Genomic DNA, 20,745 nt, shown 5'->3' with positions numbered 1-20,745 from the left:
GTACAAAACTCTTGCACACTTGGCTTGGGTGATGGAATCGCCTGTCTAATGTCTTCAATTTCTTGAAGTACACTATCTGACTTGGATTAGTGATTATTCCCATAGCCCACTTCTAAGAATCGTGTGTCATTGCTAATAACCACCTTCTGATTCTTTAGGACTAATTGCAAAGATGCATAACTCATCATCGGACATATTTTTCCCAGAGTGACCTATTTCTTCTCTCCACCACACCATCTTATATAGGGATTACATGGTGTAGTAAACTGGGTTGGAATCCCAAACACTGACAATGAATCAGAAAAAATCATTCCTAACACATTATTGCCCCTTTATCCCATTTGTCATGAATGACCCGGTCTCCATCTTTTCCTCTATACAGGATTCGCAGGTTCCAAAAGGTACAACTTGGATTGAATCCAATGTACTATTTAGACACGAGCCTTTGGATCCTGTTAAGATAGATGTGACCTAATCTAGGGTATCAATATATGTGTAAGATCCTCATGAGAGATTAGCCTTAACTTTTCTCTTTCTTTTGTTCGATGATGTAAATGCAATATAAAGGTATTTTTTAGACAAGTTATAGTATGAAGAGAGATGTTCAAAATACTAGAATAGACAACTTTGTCATTTCTTATGATAGAAACACCACTATCAAAAATGACATAAGATCCATCTATTCAAAATTTTGAAACATGATAAGGAACTCTCAAAAACTAAACTATGTCTTTAGAACTTAAAGACAAGTCTCCAATTGCAATAACTGCGACTCTAGTCACGTTGCCTATGAAGACTATCATCTCATCACTTCTCAGCTTCCTTGTCAGCTTATAAAAAGCCATGCAAGATGTAACAATCATTATCAGTTTCTCTCGTTATCCACTACTCATAACTGAGTAGAAAACAAGCTGACATGTCTCAGTTACTATAGCAAGTGAGATACCTTAACCCTTTGCCTTGAGTATTGAAAGAAGAAATCTCCAATACTCAATCTTATCACACCACTACTCCCACTATTTCCCTTGTCTTTCTTGCCCCTTGGATCCTTCTTCTTCCCGTCATTCGACGAAGAAGGTGGCTATCCTTTGGCAATAACAAGTGTTTGCACATCTTTTTCCCACAACTTCCTTAGCTGTAACTAGAGCATTCAACAACTCAAAAGAGTATATTCTTTCTTGCTCACAACAGCGTTGAGGCGGAAGTTCTTAATTAAAAGACTTGGGAAGAAAGTTCAGGATAATATCGACTTTTGTCTCACCGTCGATACTTCCACTGAGCAAGTCTAATCCGTCAAAATTTGCATGACATGCTCGTGCATTGAGCTGTGCTCACTTATAAAAATAACAAGATTACTCTCATCAAATTTAAATGAGCAGCTCATACCGACTCTTCGAACACTTTCTTGAGATTAAGCATGATGCTAATAGCATCGTCCATGCCCTGATGTTGGAGCTACAAGGTTTGTGACATTATACTCATAATAAAGCATATAGCCACATTATTCGTCACATGCTACCTTTTATGCAGTTCCTTTTTCCCATCAGTTGTCTCATTGTTCGAATAAATAGAACGTCGAGTAGTAAGCAACACAAAATATGTGTTTAGTTTGTGATAAAGATAGAAATCCAAAACTGCGTTTCCATTTTATACATGTGGACCGGTTAAAAGACTTTGTGCAAGAATAAATAAACAAAAGGAGACATAGACATATCTGAAAGTAACGAACATAAAGCACATAATTCGTAACAATAATATTGTAACCTTTTGATAAAACAATATTAATGAAACCTCCAACCGCTCAAAGAATCCCATGTGCAAGCCACGTGGGGTGGACGTTTACACACGAACTCCTCAACCAGACTATTTACCTAGTCATTTAATTTCTATCCATGTCAACTTGACCTTTTTGACAAAAGAAATCAATAGTTGGCGCCTTAACTAGACCATATCATCATCAAGAAGGGACTCCTTTGGGAGTTGTACATTGTACTTGATATGATATCTAAGCAATGACCACATTTTAACCTTAAAAATTAAATTCTCGAAATTAGCATACTCACTCGGACCATGCCGCTTTCAATTTAATTTCCTTGGTTATCTTATTTAATACCATTCTCCAAAGTACTTGTGAAAAATTATACAAGTAAGCCACGTGGGGTGGACGTTTACTGCATAACTCCCACTACTTTAATTGTTTAAATATTTTTATAGAAACCTCATCTGACAAACTTATGAGAAACAAATATGAAGTAAGCCACGTGGGGTGGACGTTTACTCACATTGTCAATCATTTTGTCTAGAGACCGCATGTGGAGGTCTACATAATTTTAAGAATAAAATTAATTAGAAATAACCACAATTTAACTTTGAAATTAAATTCTCGAATTTTGACATACTCACTCGGACCATGCCGCATTCAATTTAATTTCTTAGTTATCTTATTTAAATCCATCATCTAAAGTACTCGTGAAAAATTATACGAGTAAGCCACGTGGGGTGGACGTTTACTCACATAACTCCCACTACTTTGATGGATTTAAATATTTTTATAGAAATCTCATCTGACAAACTTATGAAAGAACAAACATGAAGTAAGCCACGTGGGGTGGACGTTTACTCACATTGTCAATCATTTTGTCTAGAGACCGCATGTGGAAAACTAAATAATTTTTAATCATCTATAAAATTATCAATACAGCTTAGTCCTTTTTTCTTTCAAAAGGTTTGATCATGCTCAACATATAATCCTAAACATGCTCATCTAGAACGCAACATGTAAAACATGCTCACAGAATTCTAAAAACATGCTTAAGAAAACGATAAACCTAGCATGCTTGTCTAAGCGCAGTTAATAAACACACATTAACAAGCAAAGACAAAAAAAAAACAGCATGCATAGAGCATAAGGGATTAACACCACGACATGCAATGAACAGAAATAAAGAATTAAAATTCTTCGTGACCCATTCGTGGAATCCCAACATCTATTCTATTACATTTTGTAAACAAAAGTAAAACTCGGCCCGAAAAAGCTTCAAAACCGTCGTCGGAATTAGGGTTTGGGCCCCCTAGGGTTTGAAACGCAGCTAGGGTTTGGAAAACCTAGCCGCCACCACATCCTTCGACCAGCCGCCTCTCCACCGCGCAGCAGCCGCCCGGCGCTGCTGCAGCGCCCCAGCGCACAAGGCAGCCCGACGCTGGTAGCAGCCTCCTCGGCGTGCAGCAGCGGCAGTCGGCAGCACACGGTCCCTCCACCGCACGAACACAGCAGCAGCAGCAGCGGGCTCCGGCGTGGACTGGAGAGCAGCAGCGGCAGCGGCAGTGCGTCGCTTGCCGGGCACGCCGCGCGCACAGCGCGTAGGCACTGCCCCAGGCGCGCGCTGCCCCCATCGCTCGCCTCCTCCTCGCCCTGACCCGCACCATCAGCAGCAGACTCCGGCGCCTCGGCGCGCAGATAGCAGCTCGGCAGCAGCGGCCGCGCGACGCCCTCCGGGCACGCAGCGCGCGAAACGCACACGCGCAGCCCTAGGCGCGCACCGCTCCCGCTCGCCCCAGCCCAGCCTCGCCTCGCCTCGCCTCGGCCTCGCCCAGCGCGCACTCGCCCGTGCAGCAGCAGCGTGCACAGCGCACGACCAGGCGCGCGCGACACACGGCGCGCAAGTGCCCGTGCGCGCGCTGCCCTCGGCGCCGGCAACCTCTGCCGCACCGCATCCGGCACGCCACCTCCGTCCACCTTTCTTACGTTGTTGATTCGTCGTCGTGCTCATCTCGTTCTTCAGATTTTACAGATTACAACGGAAAAACAAAAACAATTGAAAACCTAATCTAACCACGGATTTTCTCGTGGTGAAAAACGATTACAACGTCAAACGACGTATCCCACGAAGAACAGCAGCAGTAAAAACAACGCACATTATTAATCGTACATAAATTAATAATAGAGCCAAGAAATTAATCCTGGGCTCTGATACCAATTGAAGGAATATTAAACTGAATTAACGTTCCGCTTTGCCCGATGATCATTTCTTGGAATATTATCAATTTATCATACAACGATTAATCCTAACATGCTCCTATGAATTTAACAGCTGCACGTTGGAGTTCAGAAATACCTGAAGAATTCAGAAGAATTCGTCAATCTGTCGCTGAACAGGTCAACCAACTTCAACGCTCCGTTTGACCCCTCAAACGACCTCCAATCGTATTTGGTGAAGAAATACGACGTCTTCGTCTTCGAAAGAGCTTTCCGTGGCCGCCTGATTCGTCTGAATCGGAGTTCTGTGGAGGAAGTTATGGCCGTTTTACGGAGACTGCCAGAACTTGGTTTCCTGCGAAAATCTGACTCCAGCTCTGATCTTCTCGACTGTATCCCGCTCAATTCCCAACGTTGGATGGACAACGAGCTATGGAAATTCCCAAGACAGAATGACCACTCACGATTTCCTGCGCTCCGCTCTGCTCTCAAAACCCTAATTTTATCAGTATGTTTTCCTGAGAGCTGACAGCTGTATTTAATAATACAGAAAACTGAGAGGGGGCGCCAGTTACTATGTGAGGGCCGAAAATCTGCCCTACTTGGGCTAGGAGACATTGGGCCAGCCCAGGGACCAGATACAAGGAATAAAGATGGGCCTCAAATAAATTAATTTATCTATGGTCAGCCCAGACCATAATTAATTTATAAATATCAGTTCATTCCACTAGAGAACCGATACTGACTTACCCCTTTATTGCCGGTGATGAGTCGGGGCTTGTATTTAGACTTATTAAATCTCCGTATTTAAAATATCCGACATCCATTAATTAATTAGAGCTCTGACAGCTTAAATTAATTAATCTCTTAATAATTCCTTAAGCAGTACCACTCAAACTTTATTATTACGCCTGAACTTAATCAACCTGCAGGGTTTAGCGTAATAAACCTTATTGAGCTCCTTAAGGGGATGTCATTATCCTATACCGGATACGGGTACTAATACAGATAATCAAATATCATATATTAACCGCTATCACCCAAGATACAGAGTACTCGAGTTAGTATATAACTTTCACCCATAGTAAGTCAAAGTGATATACGAATTAATATATATATCTGAATACTTATTAGTATTAAGATTTATAAGTCACCGAGATCTTGATTCTTCACTTAAGTCAGATAGAAGAATACATCTCAAACTGTGGTCCTATCAATACGTAATGACGTACCAGTATAGACAAGTAGCCAAGACAAACTACTTCCATCTATACTGCAGCCTAAACCAATAACTTGTCCTAGAGTTATTTCGGCTGTGATCATATTATATCTCTTAAGGTTATTCCAATTATATGGTCTTCTGTGATCTACAACACACCATATAATCTACTTATATAGAGATAAAGAACATACATATGCAATCATGAACACAATCAGATAGGAGATTAGATAGTGAACTTAGGAAACATTGTATACAAGCATAAAACGTTCTTGTTTTCAGTATACAAATCCAACAGAAGAAGTATGCGGCGCTGGCCGCTTTCCCGGATCAATAGAATGACGAGCCGGCTCGTGGGGTCGAGCATCCCTCATAGGGCCTTGAACACTCTGGCTGCGAGTCATACGAGGTTGTCTAGGTACCTCCTCCTCGTCCCCGCGCTCCTCCACAACACGGCCTCTGGTGTGCTGTGGAAATTGGACACCCCCGAGCTAATGGGTTCTCGGGGAATTTGAATCTCACCGAGAGTTCGCCCGGTGTCAGCGCTGATATGAAGTAGTTACTCTCCATCTCATGCTCATCGGGGTTCAAATCCAGGACACCACCCTAGAAAGCAACATAGATAATATCTTAGAACATAAGTAAAACCAGTAACGGTGAAACACTAAATTTGAAATTACTGATTACCTGTCCCTTAAATAGATCTCGCAGACCGTGAAGCCAGGGCTTACCCCTAAAAGTCCATCTCAAACATCTTGGGTGCGCTGTCGGATCACCACTAGATGCTGTCACCATCTGTCTGAAGCTCGGGATGCGCTACAATGCCCAAACAAATAAAGCCCACGAAGGACCGTAGAAGTGATACTTCTCGCCGGTTCCTATCTCTGTCGTATAATGGAATAACACCTTATATGAATACACGTCCCAGGGGAATCTATCAAATGAATCCAAATCATCCACCAACACCCAAAGCCACGGCTGTACACGCGTATCCAACCCAAGAACAATGGTGCGAGCCACACACACGAGGACAACACGAAGGTACAGGCTCCCATCCTCATCATCTACTCGACGATCCAAATTGCACACGCGTTTAATGAGCGCGTGTACGGTCATAGTTCGCCCACCGCAAAATCGTCGGTGTACCTCCACGTGACTGCAATCGTGCTGTAATGTCGCATTGAACATCGTTGGACCGAAATTGAGCCCAGTCACTAATGCGTAGTCCGCGGGGGAAAATCTTACTCGTGCTCCACACAGAAAGAAACACATCTCATTATTTTCTGACACAATCTGCCTCGATACAACCTGGTGCAATGCTCTATTGCTCTTCATGCCGGGTCTCCAATCAGTGAAATGGCCAAAACATTACTCTCTAAACCGTCCCAATAACCCTTCATTGCACTCATTGTCGACCGAAATTAAAGTGCGCATCAGCTCCGAAAAAGCGGTATCCCTATTGTATGTGCTGATAGTTACCTCCCTCTGGTCAATAGTGTCGGGACGAAGATATGGGACATCCGCCTATTCATTTACAAAATGAAAACCATAATAAATTCAGTAAAATATTAAAAAATAATACAAATAGAAAAATACATAAAAAATAGTAAAATATGCAACAAAAAGATGCGTCCGACCGGTGAATTAATTAACAAACACTGTTAAACAATATAATTAACACTTAAACAATTTAATTCATAAGCAATACTAATTCAATAACTAACACTTAAACAATATAATTAAATTAAATTTTGTAAAATAGTTATAATTACTATAAAGATAATAGTAGATAAAATAGAAGATTTTATGCCGATATAGAATGTGTCCGGCCGGTGAAGTTCCCGGAAAAATGTGTCCGGCCGGGTACATTTTCGCTAAACAATGTTCCGGTCGGACATATTTTTCCGGCCACTTCACCGGTCGGACACATATTTTTTATTCATATTTTCATGTTTTATACACGATTTAAAAGTTAAAAGTTAGAAAAAAAAAACAAATTCTACATCAAAAATGCCTAATTCGAAACTCATTTAGATCAAAATGCACAGACTAACATTTCATCTATATAATTTCATAAAGCAATACTAATTCTCGACAAAATGAACATTGTTAACTTCATATATAATTTCATACCAAGCAATATAATTTCATACCAAGCAATTATTCGTTAAAACTAATTAATTAATTAACTACACTTTTGTGAGAAACTTCATATATAATTATTCGTACAAAAATAATGAATTAATTAACAAACACTGTTAAACAATATAATTAACACTTAAACAATTTAATTCATAAGAAATACTAATTCAATAATTAACACTTAAACAATATAATAAATTAAATTCAGTAAAATAGTTATAATCACTATAAAGATAATAGTAGATAAAATAAAAGATTTTATGCCGATACAGAATGTGTCCGGCCGGGTACATTTTCGCTAAACAATGTTCCGACCGGACACTTTTTTCCGGAGACTTTCCCGGGCGGACACATGTTATTTCTGCATAGAAAAGATTTTTATACAATTTTATAGTTAACGCTTAACTCAAAAAAATAAAACCTGTGAAGAAGAGGATGACGAAGATGCCATGGAATTTTCTCGATTTAGTTTGTCTCTCGCGTGAATGATGCGTGTGAAGTTCTTTCTTCATCTCCCTCTCGCCGTTAAATTCAAATTTTGCCCAACCTCAATGAATTGAAGATGTGAATATAATGATATATGACTTGATATTCCTTTCCAACCGATGGGATATGGGTCAGCTTTATCATGCATGAGTTACCTTATTATTAGGCTTTATGTCTATCACCAAAGATTTAAAAAAAAAAATAGATTCTCCCTTCAATTAGATGAGGACGATTCTTGGACAAAGAAGAATATATCGGAAATCTCCAAAATATTTGCTTATGATTGGTGGTATAAGAGGTGAGTTGTATTGGAAAAGATATGGATATATATATATATATATATATATATATATATATATATATAGGAATTGGTTCAATTGAGAAGCTCAAATGTGTTGAGAAGTTGAGAAGCAATGTAATAGATGAACATGTTAGTACATTTTGATGAACATGGTAATTAGACACTATATAAATAAATTCTTTGAACATACCAAATACAACTGACGAACATACGAATTTATTTAATTTGTTAAAAAATACGTCACCGCCAATGATCTAACCCCAGATCAAACTCGTGTTCATAAAAACTAATTGGCATGTTCATCTATTAAATTGCTTCTCAACTTCTCAACACATTTGAGCTTCTCAATATAACCTAACCCTATATATATATATATATACAAAGAATTTCAAGGAATATATGTATTGAACGGAAGAGAGAGAATTTGGTAAAAAAAAATCAAATTAAGAGATTAAAGGGAAAAAAAATAAAAATTTTAAGATAGATACACACGCATTTTAAAAAAATTAAGAGAAAGAATTTCATTCAAGAATATATATACATACATACACACGCCCGGACATGAATTTTAAGGAATATATGTATTGAACGGAAGAGAAAGAATTTGGTCAAAAAAAAAAATTCAAATTATGAGATTAAAGTGAAAAAAAATAAAAATTTTAAGATAGATACACACGCATATATATTAGAGTAAAATTTTGAAGTAGCCAAAATGAAGCATAAAACACAATTTATGGCCACATTGAAAAAATACAAATTTTGGCCATTTTTATTGATTTGGACGTTTTTGCCCTTAATGAGGCGGACCGGGTAGGATCAGGCACGCGGGTCGCGTGCCGGGTCGGGTTAGGCACTTATGGCACTATTAGTGCCATAAGTGCCAAGATTTTAATTTGGTTTTATTTTGGATTTCCGATGGCACTTAGTGCCATAAGTGCCATCGGAAATCCAAAATAAAACCAAGTAAAATAGTCATTTTGGCACTTATGGCACTAATTGCCATAAGTGCCAACGAAAATTCAAAATAAAACTAATTAAAATGGTCATTTGGGCACTTATGGCACTAATAGTGCCACAAGTGCCATACGTGCAGCACAAATACAGAAACAACAACATCATTTAAACCCTAAATGGATAATCTAAACCCTAAATGGAACATCTAAACCCCAAATGAATAATCTAAACCCTAAATGGAATATCTAAACCCTAGGGAGAAGTGTGCACTTATGGCACTATTAGTGCCATAAGTGCCATACGTGCAACACAGATCAGATCAAATCAGATCAGATCTGTCGATGGCTGAAATCGAAGGAGGCGAAGATCAGATCTGCCGATAGAGGAGGCGGCGCAACGATCAGATCAGATCCACCGCCGCCGCCTCATCAGATCAGATCCACCGCCGCCTCATCAGATCAGATCTGCCGCCGCCGCCGCCTCATCCTCCGCCACCTGACCGACCTCCTCCACGCCGCCGATTTCAGAGGACCGGATCTCCTCCACTGCCGCCGCCTCATCCTCTACTCCGACGAAGTCTGCCCAAGCCGCGAGAGCTCCGACGAATTCTCCAAGCTCGGTGCCGCTGGAGAGAGAGAGAGAGAGAGAGATGGGGAGATGAGAAAGAGAGAGGAGAGGAGAGAGAGAGAAGGGTAGAATAGTCATGACATACAAAAAATGGCCAAAATTTATGTTTTTTCAAATGGTGGACAAAATTTGATGTTGTATGTTGAATAGGGCCATTTGGCCCTATTGTTTCTATATATTATTAGCTTCCTGACATGTTTTTGTTTTTGTTTTTTTTTTTTTTTTATGAAATTGAATTAAATAGAATATTTTATGCCTAAATAAAATCTGTCCGGCCGGTAATTTTCCCGAAAAAATGTGTTCGGCCGGTTCATTGTTTACCTGAAATGTACCCGGGCGGATACATTTGTCCGGGCACTTCACCGGCCGGACAGATCATATAACGACATAAAATTCTCTATTTTATCTATTTGTATCTTTATATTAATTATTACTATTTTGCTGAATTTAATTTAATTATATTGTTTAAGTGTTAATTATTGAATTAGTGTTGCTTGGAGAATAGTATTGCTTGGTATGAATTATTATATTACATGTTTATTTTTGAGAGAGCATGCACAATGTGTCTGGTCGTTTTTTCAATTTAAAGATATGAATATATATATATATAGTGTTATATATTAGGTCTTAATAGTAACGTTCAAAAATATATATACATACATACACACGCTCGGACACATTAATTTCCACTCCACATTAATAATGAATGATGTCCCAGAAAAAGGGCAAAAAAAAAAAATAGGAAAATAAAAAATTGGCATGCATGCATGCACTTAAAACAAATAATAAAAACAAAAAACACAATTTTTAATGCACTCAAAACCATGAATTCGGTCAACATCACTAAGAGTGTGTACGAAATGTCATATGATCACATTTGATGTTGACCCAATTAAGGGTAATTTAGTCTTTTAGGGCATAGATTGCTTTCTATGATAAGAGAGAGCATTTTTCAAAAAAAAGATAACGGATGGGGCATTTTTGCCCATTATCAGAATTTTTATCAATACATAACAAATAAATTCGCATAACTCATTATTTACACCAAATATTATTATGACTCGCATATAATTATTTATTATTTTAATTAAAAATAATATTTTATTTCTCTCCTTTTTTTTGACAAATATATTCTCAATAAAGTTATTTTATCTTTTTTATTTTATTACAAATTATTCATTTCTTAATGTTTGTATTCAGGTCCTGTTGCCTATTTCATTGGGACGAAATAATTAATTTATTTCATACTTCAAAGCTTAACTCAGTACTTTTAGTGCTACAAACAATTGAGCACGATATATCTACTGATAGGGATGATAATATTAAAAATCAAATAAATTTTTCAAAATAGGATTAATTATATACTCCATCCGTCCCAATAATAACATCTCAAATTTTCTTTTTAGGTGTCTCATTTATAATGTCTCAACCCAAAAAAATGAAATAATTTAATTTATCTACTCTATTTATCTCTCTACTCATTTACTTTACATCTCTCTTACTTTTTCACTACTTTCTTTATCTCTCTCCTCATTTACTTTATCTCTCTCTTTATTTATATGTTCTTAATTTGCGTACCCTATTTTTGGGACGTTATTATTGCGAGGGAGGAAGTAGTTTACAAGGTAAAAATTTTAGCGAATTTTAGTTAGTAACCTCAATTTCGATTTATTCTTCGTATGTTTTGAACGTTGAGAAATTATGGACACTCTATTTTTGGATACTATCTCATACATAATTTTTACTATTTTATCCTTGAAATGTAGACGATTTAACCACAATCTACTTAACAATATTATTAATGTGAGACCATTTCTCCACTATCAATACTTCAAATGATTTTTTATTAAAATTAATCTGTGTTAACGTATACATATTTATAGAGAATGGAGGGAGTAATATCGCCAACCGCTAATGACCTTGCTAGAATTCAAATGTGGCTTTTATTAGGAATGTTAGGTGGTCTAGATTTGCCTGTAATATAGGTGCAAGAATTGTTCAATTATTTGGGTAGCACTTCAATATGAGGTACAATCAAGCTAGTGAAGGAATATTAAATTGAATTAACGTTCCACTTTGCCCGATGATCGTTTCTTGGTTATTATTAATTTATCATACAACGAATAAATCCTAACATGCTCCTATGAATTTAACAGCTGCACACAGGTGTTAGGAAAAACTTACTTGAGAATCGGATGCACAAACTGTTGATGATCGTGTCGAAAGAATCTGACTCTAGCTCTGATCTTCTCGACTGTATCCCGCTCAATTCCCAACGTTGGATGGACAACGAGCTATGGAAATTCCCAAGGCAGAAAGATCACTCACGTTTCTGCGCCTCCCTCTGCTCTCAAAAACCCTAATTTTTATCAGTGTATTTTCCTGAGAGCTGACAGCTGTATTTAATAATACAGAAAAGGGGAGGAGGCGCCACTTTCTTGGTGAGGGCCGAAAATTCTGTCTTCTTGGGCTAGGAGACATTGGGCCAGCCCAGAGACCAGATACAAGGAATAAAGATGGGCCTCAAATAAATTAATTCATCCATGGTCAGCCCAGACCATAATTAATTTATAAATATCAGTTCATTCCACTAGAGAACCGATACTGACTTACCCCTTTATTGCCGGTGATGAGTCGGGGCTTGTATTTAGACTTATTAAATCTCCGTATTTAAAATATCCGACATCCATTAATTAATTAGAGCTCTGACAGCTTAAATTAATTAATCTCTTAATAATTCCTTAAGCAGTACCACTCAAACTTTATTATTACGCCTGAACTTAATCAACCTGCAGGGTTTAGCGTAATAAACCTTATTGAGCTCCTTAAGGGGATGTCATTATCCTATACCGGATACGGGTACTAATACAGATAATCAAATATCATATATTAACCGCTATCACCCAAGATACAGAGTACTCGAGTTAGTATATAACTTTCACCCATAGTAAGTCAAAGTGATATACGAGTTAACATATATATCTGAATACTTATTAGTATTAAGATTTATGAGTCACCGAGATCTTGATTCTTCACTTAAGTCAGATAGAAGAATACATCTCAAACTGTGGTCCTATCAATACGTAATGACGTACCAGTATAGACAAGTAGCCAAGACAAACTACTTCCATCTATACTGCAGCCTAAACCAATAACTTGTCCTAGAGTTATTTCGGCTGTGATCATATTATATCTATTAAGGTTATTCCAATTATATGGTCTTCTGTGATCTACAACACACCATATAATCTACTTATACAGAGATAAAGAACATACATATGCAATCATGAACACAATCAGATAGGAGATAAGAATAGTGAAAACAGGAATCATTGTATACAAGCATAAAGTTCTTGCTTTCAGTATACAAATCCAACAATCTCCCACTTATACTAAAGCAAAACTTTTAGTATACAATGTGTCTAAATACTAGCTATTACAAAAACTTCACTTCATCTGTAACACCCCGTACTTTTCCTATGTTGTGAGATAGTGTCTTAACACTATTGAGAGTACTGAGATGTCGAATTACGAGACTACTTTTTTTTTTTATGACCAAATAAGACTGATTGTCTTTTAAATAGAAATACGAGTGAATAAACCAACGATGGAATTAGAGTGATGAGATTTGAGAAATGAGTTGAGATAGAGATGCTGATTGAATTGAGCTGAGATTTTTTTTTTATTTCCAACTACCGGGAATAGAGATACCGGATACTGAGATATCAGAGATTGACTGTCCTATTAAGAAAATAGGAATAATGAGTTGGAAATAGAGTCGATGAAGAAAGAGTGAGAACCTTGATGAAAGGAGTCGGTCAGAGAGACGTCTAGGCTGTCTGTGTTTACCGACTACTTTGATGTGATGTTATGTGAATCTACGTGACTAATTGATTATGTGATTTCTGTGACATGTGTCATTATGACCAAGTTATTATGATTTTTAATTGAGACTTTAGCATTTGGAATTTTGATTAAGTTTCCAAAGCAAGTGTGGTTTATTTTTATCGAGAAATCGAATGATGCCGGTTTATGGAAATTTTTCCAAGCATAATATTTTTTTTTAAATTATTTTTCCTATGATGAGGAATATTATAATTGAGTGAGTGCACTAATATTAGTGCTATAATTATTTTATTTTGGTCACATGAATAATTATACTATGGTACTTTATTAATGAGTAATATTTCCATAGTTTTTGTGATTATTATTTAATCACCCTTCTCACATGATTTATTTTTAATTTCCCAAGTATGAGACTAATTACTAAAATTTACTAAGTGTAGAGATTGAGAGAGTAGAGATTTAGAGAGTAGAGATTAGAGAGAGTGTAGAGATTAGAGAGAGAGAGATCAAGGCATTAATTGCCAAATATTCTCAAGATCATCAAATCCTCTTTAAAGATTCACAAATCTTTTATAAGATTACCAAGATCATTTCATATCTTGCAAATTCCTCTCTCTCCTTCTCCCCTAACTTTCGACCACCACCTCTCTCCCCTTCATCTCTCTACTTTCCACCATTTTCCTCCATTGATGCACCTTCGAAGCTTCACCAAAATATGTCAAACACATAAATCACCAATAAAATCCCACCTTAAACACCTTCCATCTCCTTAGATTCAAGAAGATCCATGGAGATTCAATCTTGAAGATAGTGAGAGAAAATTTGATATTTGGTGTAAACTTGGGTAAGTAATCTCCATATTCATAGATTAGACTTGTATGATGTTATATGTGAGTGTATTTGAAGGATTGAAGCAAGAAAATCACCCCCTTCATTTTTCTCTAAATTTTCGAAAATATGGGTCTCATACCCTTCAAAAAATTTTCTTTTTCTTTCCTTGAATTGGGGTGAGAAAAATGATCTATGATATGTTTGGTGATGATTGATGTGTGTTTTGAAAAGCTATGCTTTGAGATTCAAATTTTGAATGAGTTTAGTTTACCCAAAATTGGGAGATTTTGAGTCAATGAGATAATAGATAAATTGATGATGTAAATGAGTCTATGATGATGATTGATGGAGTAATTTGAGTATATGATGTCCATTGGAGTTTTTGGTGTGAGTTAGTTTACTAAAATTAGGGATATGTGTATATATGCCCTTATATGTAAATTGATGGTTTTTATGTGAGATTAATTGGTTAAAAATGAAAGATATATGAATAGATTAAAGATTCATATGTGTTTATAAATTTCAAGGAGTTAGTTTAGTAAAAATTAGGACTTTTTGATCTATGTGTTATTTAAGTGATTTTGCTTAAAATATATGTTTTTAAGCATGATAGTAGTGTCTTTGCATGTTTGATTAAGTCTATTGTAGGCTAAATAAAATTTTGGATTAGTTTAGTTTGTATGAGTTTTGAGTTTTGTATGATGTGAGTTTGATGCTTGATAAAATGAGGTCAATTTGCTCTATGATCCTTATGAGAATTTTATCCATGTTTTGCTAAGAGTTTTATGTTGATACATGGATTCTTATTAAAATATAGTTTTTATGATAAAAAGAGAATGAATATGTGAATAAGGAGTTATATGATGTAAATGATCATATTTGAGTAATTTTGAGCATGAGATTGAGAAGAGGATTAAATTGATGCGTTTGTAGAAACGTTTTCCTTGAGATTTGAGTTTATGATGAAAAAGGAGATTTGAGATTGAGTATGATGAGTATTTTAATGTTTTTGAATGTTTTTGAGTGTTATATGTGTTTAAAATGAGCTTTGATTGGTTTTCTTTGAAGGAATGTTGAATCGAGCATTTAAGAGTTTGAGATGAGTTTTTGGTGATTTTTCGTAGGCTACTGACCTACTGTGATCGACGGGTTGTCGATGTCTAATGGCTTTGAAAATTTTACAGCATGTCCCTACATGAGTCTTGAGCATACCGGTAAAATTTCAAGTCATTTGGACTTGATTTACGATTTTTATAAAATGCAAAACCAAAACTGCCGAATATGGTAGACCGTGGTAAAAACGCCATATCTCCCAAACCACTTGGAGTTTCTGACTCTACTTTTTTTTAAATGAAACTAGACTCAAATACCTTTCTTTTGGTATGAGTCTGGAGTCCAGGAGATGTCGGAGTCAGAACGTGTTAAATTTTGAAGTTGAGTCAGTGGGAAAACAGAACATGATTTGTTGATGTTTGATTGTATTTTCTTATGTGCCTTATGTGTTTATGTTGCCTAAGTGTTTTAATGAGATTAGACGAGTCTTATATGAGAGATAAATCGAGACTTAGAACCATGATTTTCTTGAAACCTATCCTTGGACTTAAGGATTTTAAATGAGGGAAGAGTTTATGTAGAGTTGGTTAAGGAGATAGAATATAATATAGAGCATGAGTTGAGGCATGAGTTTTTGTCGTTGAGTTTCTAATCGGGATTCATTTTATGACATGAACCTTCGATGATGACGATGATCCCTGAAGACACGAGCAGAGCAAGGAAGTAAGTAACTCCACTTTGACGGGAGTTTTTGAGTAAGGTCTTCAGGTGGGCAATATTTTGAGTATACATATATCGTATGAGCTTTCTAAAATGATTTGATGATGTTATGAGTTTATCAAATGATTTGAGATAAATGATATTTGAGAACTGTTTGACTTGCCAATTTTTGATGTTGAGCTTGTATGTTACCCTCTACTGATGAGACGAATTCGGTCCTGCCACAAGCGGGATTTTGTGCACAGAGGTGACTGTGAGCCGTCTTCGGGTCGGCCGGTCACGGTACTCGAGAGGGAGGCCTACTTCTCGGTACCTTTGGTGATAAATTGTAGATGTGGTACTTACATGTTGAGTATTTTGATTGCGCAATCGTTCATTTGAATATTTATGATGCATATGTTTGAGATTCAGCTTTCACAGGTTTATTTATACTAAAATCCCTGTGATTTGCTTAAAACTGTGGCAAGTTCAATTTATAGCTCTAGGAGCACCTTTCTTGTTTTTCGGCGTTTGCTCACTGAGTATTATGTACTCACGCCCTGCATGTATTTCTAAATGTGCAGGCTAAGCGAGGAGCGAGATTGGTCTGGTGCTAGTGGGGGAAACGTTTCAATCGATGTAATTATATTTCCGTATTGCCTTCATGTTAATAGAGTCTTGAGGATTGAGATACTTTGTTTTCTTTGAAATTAAGCAATTTACTCACGGTTATATGTCTTCATACATATAATCGGTTCGCCTTTTGCTGCGATACTCTGCATATTCTGATTCCTTACGAAAAATGAGCGATACCCGTTTTGTTTTTGTTCGTAAAATTCCTGATAATTAAAAAGTTATAACGACATTGACGATTTTACCCTTGGGTTCATTTATAAGGATTTCTTTAACACCTTTTGATGCGAGCTTCCGCTTGATGTTCGACCTATTCTTCTTATCTTTTATTCTTTTAAAAATAGTCGTATCGATACTCGTACCCCACTATCACTAGTGTCGGGTTTTCGGGCTGCGACAGGGTGGTATCAGAGCAGGTCATCTGCTCTGAGTCTATTGCTTGACTGAGTTGAACCTTTGATTGCTTCTACTCTTTTAAGATTGAGCACTAGTCTAATTTGAATTCTTAGGCTAGTTTGAGAGAGTCAGTTCGAAACGAAACCCCAGCACCCCATCTCCTCCGGCTTAACGAGGTAAGAGGTTGATGTTGTTTCTTGTTTCTTTCTTGTTGAGAGTTGAGTTTGGTTTACTAATGAGTTATGTACTGTTTGATGATCGAAAATAGACGGACCCGGCCATTGCAGCGTCATACTACTGCCGACGAAGTCGAGACATGGGTACCTGTTCCTGAGGTGCCGGTTTATGGTCCGATGGTGGACACGGACGTCGGGGTTGAGCCGAGCAATGATAGCGTCTACCGACTGATCAACGAATACGAGAGTCAAGAGTCAGAACCGAGCGAGGAGATAGAGCCGAGTGAGGATATGGAGGCCGACGATGCGACGAGCAGGATTTCAGGAGACGATGACTAGCGATCACGTGTGTCTAGTAGACGCGTACATATGTATAGATGCATAGTTGGTATATATATATATAGGTAGAAAGGCATGGTATAGTAAGTATGTGTAGATAGTATATATCTATAGGTGCTTAGTACCTATGATGCTTGTATAACTAGAGCATCATTTTAGTGTTAGGACCTTTGTACATAGGATCCTACTTTTGTAAAAGACCTCGAGAGAGAGGCAATTTTCCTTATATATGTATATACAGAGATGTAGTTGATTAGTGAGTTTCACTATCTTTATCAGAGCTTTGAGAATGATGATAAATGAGAAATAGAGATTGATGAGAATTACGAACGATGATAGACGAGAAATAGACTGGATGAGAGTTTTGAGAACTTTGAGATCACAAATAAGATATAGAAGTGAAATGAGAAACGAGGATTTGTATTTCGTAACGATGAACGGTTAGTTTAGAAGTCGATAGTTATATAACTCTTTTTCCTTTATAGTATACCTCCGAGAAGAAGAGGGAACCGAAGGAACATAAACCGAGAAGAAGATGAAGAAGATGAAGAAAAGGAACAGAGAAACCAACCGTTGAGATAATACGACGAGAGTTAGAGTTTTCATCGCGACTTATAGACACGACCCTAATAGGACGAACGTATAATGGAGACCTCATGGGATGCATAGATACTATTGACCAATTGTACTTTGAAATAGAGGTACTTTTACCGGGACCGCGCGTATTATCGCTAGAGTAGTCATGAGAGTAGACTTATTGAGTCCCTATCCCGCTTGGTCGTATTTAAATTTTTCTGCATCCATTTGAACTCCAACATGAGATGAACTATTTGCTATTAAGAAATTTTTCCAGATCCACTGTGTTTGAGCCTGAGCCGTTTGTGTTGGAAATCCTTACCCCTTTGCTTTAACAGTGGACAATTTATTCATTCATTTTCCACTTAGTGGATTGCTTCTACTCCCAGTATTGATTTACCCCAATCATATCATATCTCAGTTTTATTCTAGCTTCTGTTCTAATCTTTGATCTTACCTTGATTGTAACTTCTTCATTATCCTTGAAATAGCACTGGCTATTATGGAATCATTCCATTACTTGAGCTCGTCTTGTACAAAGATCAAACATTTTTATTCATCACATCCTATTCCCTACCACATCCGACAAGAGTTAGGAATGTCTAGGTAACTAGGATAGCACAACAAGAAGAGTGTTTGGGAAAAACACGATTTATGGGAGCAGTCATAGGATGTAATTATTACGGGACGAGCACAACTTTTCGACCATGAATTTTCTTTTATTAGCCAGTTATGCAGAAAGCTAACCATTTCGAGGATGAGAAGAAGTGATGCTAAGCCAGAGTAGGCAATAGCAGATTCAAGGAGATCGAGATGACAGGTTAGAGCAGATAATGTATTCCATGATAGCAGACTGAGATGACGACTAGTATAGATAGCATCGTCGTAGTATTAGGGGATGTTTTATTTTCGTTATGCCCCGCAATTAGTAAGAGTTCTCGAAAGAGAAAATTTCCTTATATATCTATATAACGATGACCAGAGAGTCTCTATACTTGAGTAGAGCTTTAATCTGATGTTGCAATGATAGGCATGAACTATGTCTTTGATATTGAGTTATGAGAATTGAGGAAATAATATGATGTTGAGTAAGAGCCTTATGATTTGTGAGTTATGAGAATTAGTTCTAAGGTTGACATATATTCCCTTAGACTTTTGTCGAGAAAGAAAAACCGATTGAAGAAAGAAATAGAGTTGATGATATGAGATAAGGTAATAAAACCGTAGCTGAATACGAACGTCAGTTTCGCGACTTGGTTCGGTATGCCACACATCGAGAAGAGATGAACGAGAAGATGTCAGAATTGTTCGATCGGGTTTGAGACAAGAGGTACGAGACGATTTAACGAGTCAGAATGCGGTTATGTGTACTGAAGCATTAAATAGAGCGCTAGATATGGAACTAACAATGCAACCAGAGAAAGCGATTCAAGCTTCAGCACCCCAATCGAATTAGAGCACTCAAACGTGAAATCCACCTTTTTTTGGACGAGGGCAAGAATGAAAGAGAAAATGGGATCGACGACCGAAGTCAAGGTCCCAAGAAGCCGTGGCAGAGTCAGAATGCGCCACCGCAATATCAGAACAGAGATAAACGGCCTTATGTTGGCCCAGCTGCCCTAGCAGCAGTTTTTCAAAGACCGCGAGGGATATCGCCTTGCCGAAGAGCAATAAACTACGTTTGGGAGAGTGTAAAATGGGACAGTATACCTGCTACACCTGCGGAAGGGTTGGACACTATTTGAACTAGTGTCCGAATCGTCAGCAAAGTGGAAGCGGAAGACGACCGAGTCAATTTCGGCCGCAACTCAAAGCAATGGAGGGAACTCTACCGCTACCTCTACCACAGCGACAACAGCCAGCCTATCGACCACGTCAGTCAAGAAGGCAACCACCAGCCCCGCAGATGAATTAACCCCATCACTAGAGACTGTTCGCGCTTGAGCAGAAAGCACCGGACAAGAATCAAGGAAATTTGATACGTATAGGCGAGTTATAAGGCGTACCTATAGTAATCTTGTTCGACACTAGAGCATCGTATCCTTTTATCTCTCATAATTATATCGATACCTTATAATTGAATATAGAGCCTGCTCCGCAACGTCTAAGAGTAACCACACCCATAGGCAGAACTACTACGGTTTCGCACGTGTGCCCCAACTTAGAATTTAAGTTAGAATCGATTAAGCTCGAGGCTAGAAACCTGAGATTGATGCCTATGTGGCACTTGGATATAATTTTGGGAATGGATTGGATAGAGGAAAACCATGCGAAGATACAATGCAAGGAGAGACGGATATCTTTCCAGCCACATGGCCAAGAACCTACTTCCTCCATTGGTATTGAGGGAAAATGGAAGGAGACGCCAATCATCTCGGCACTGCAAGCCAGGAAGCTCTTACAAAGAAACGATACAACCGCATACGTTATATATCTGAACCAGAGTGAGGATCCTAAGACGAATATAAACAACGTGCCAGTCGTGCGAAAA

At 37.6% G+C, this 20,745-nt stretch overlaps 1 long non-coding RNA gene across 1 annotated transcript; it reads left to right on the top strand.

Moving 5' to 3' along the window:
* The first annotated feature begins 14,172 nt into the window (after window positions 1-14,172).
* LOC130990966 (uncharacterized) lies at window positions 14,173-16,840 on the top strand. Its single transcript, XR_009091002.1, has 3 exons — window positions 14,173-14,395; window positions 16,140-16,203; window positions 16,719-16,840. It is a non-coding gene; the product is annotated as an uncharacterized LOC130990966 (long non-coding RNA).
* The last annotated feature ends 3,905 nt before the right edge of the window (window positions 16,841-20,745 follow it).

The sequence above is a fragment of the Salvia miltiorrhiza genome, chromosome 6, assembly GCF_028751815.1.
Source record: "Salvia miltiorrhiza cultivar Shanhuang (shh) chromosome 6, IMPLAD_Smil_shh, whole genome shotgun sequence".
NCBI classification, from domain to species: Eukaryota; Viridiplantae; Streptophyta; class Magnoliopsida; order Lamiales; family Lamiaceae; genus Salvia; species Salvia miltiorrhiza.
The sequence above is the reverse complement of the archived record's forward strand: the minus strand, read 5'-3'. Positions and strand labels throughout refer to the sequence as shown.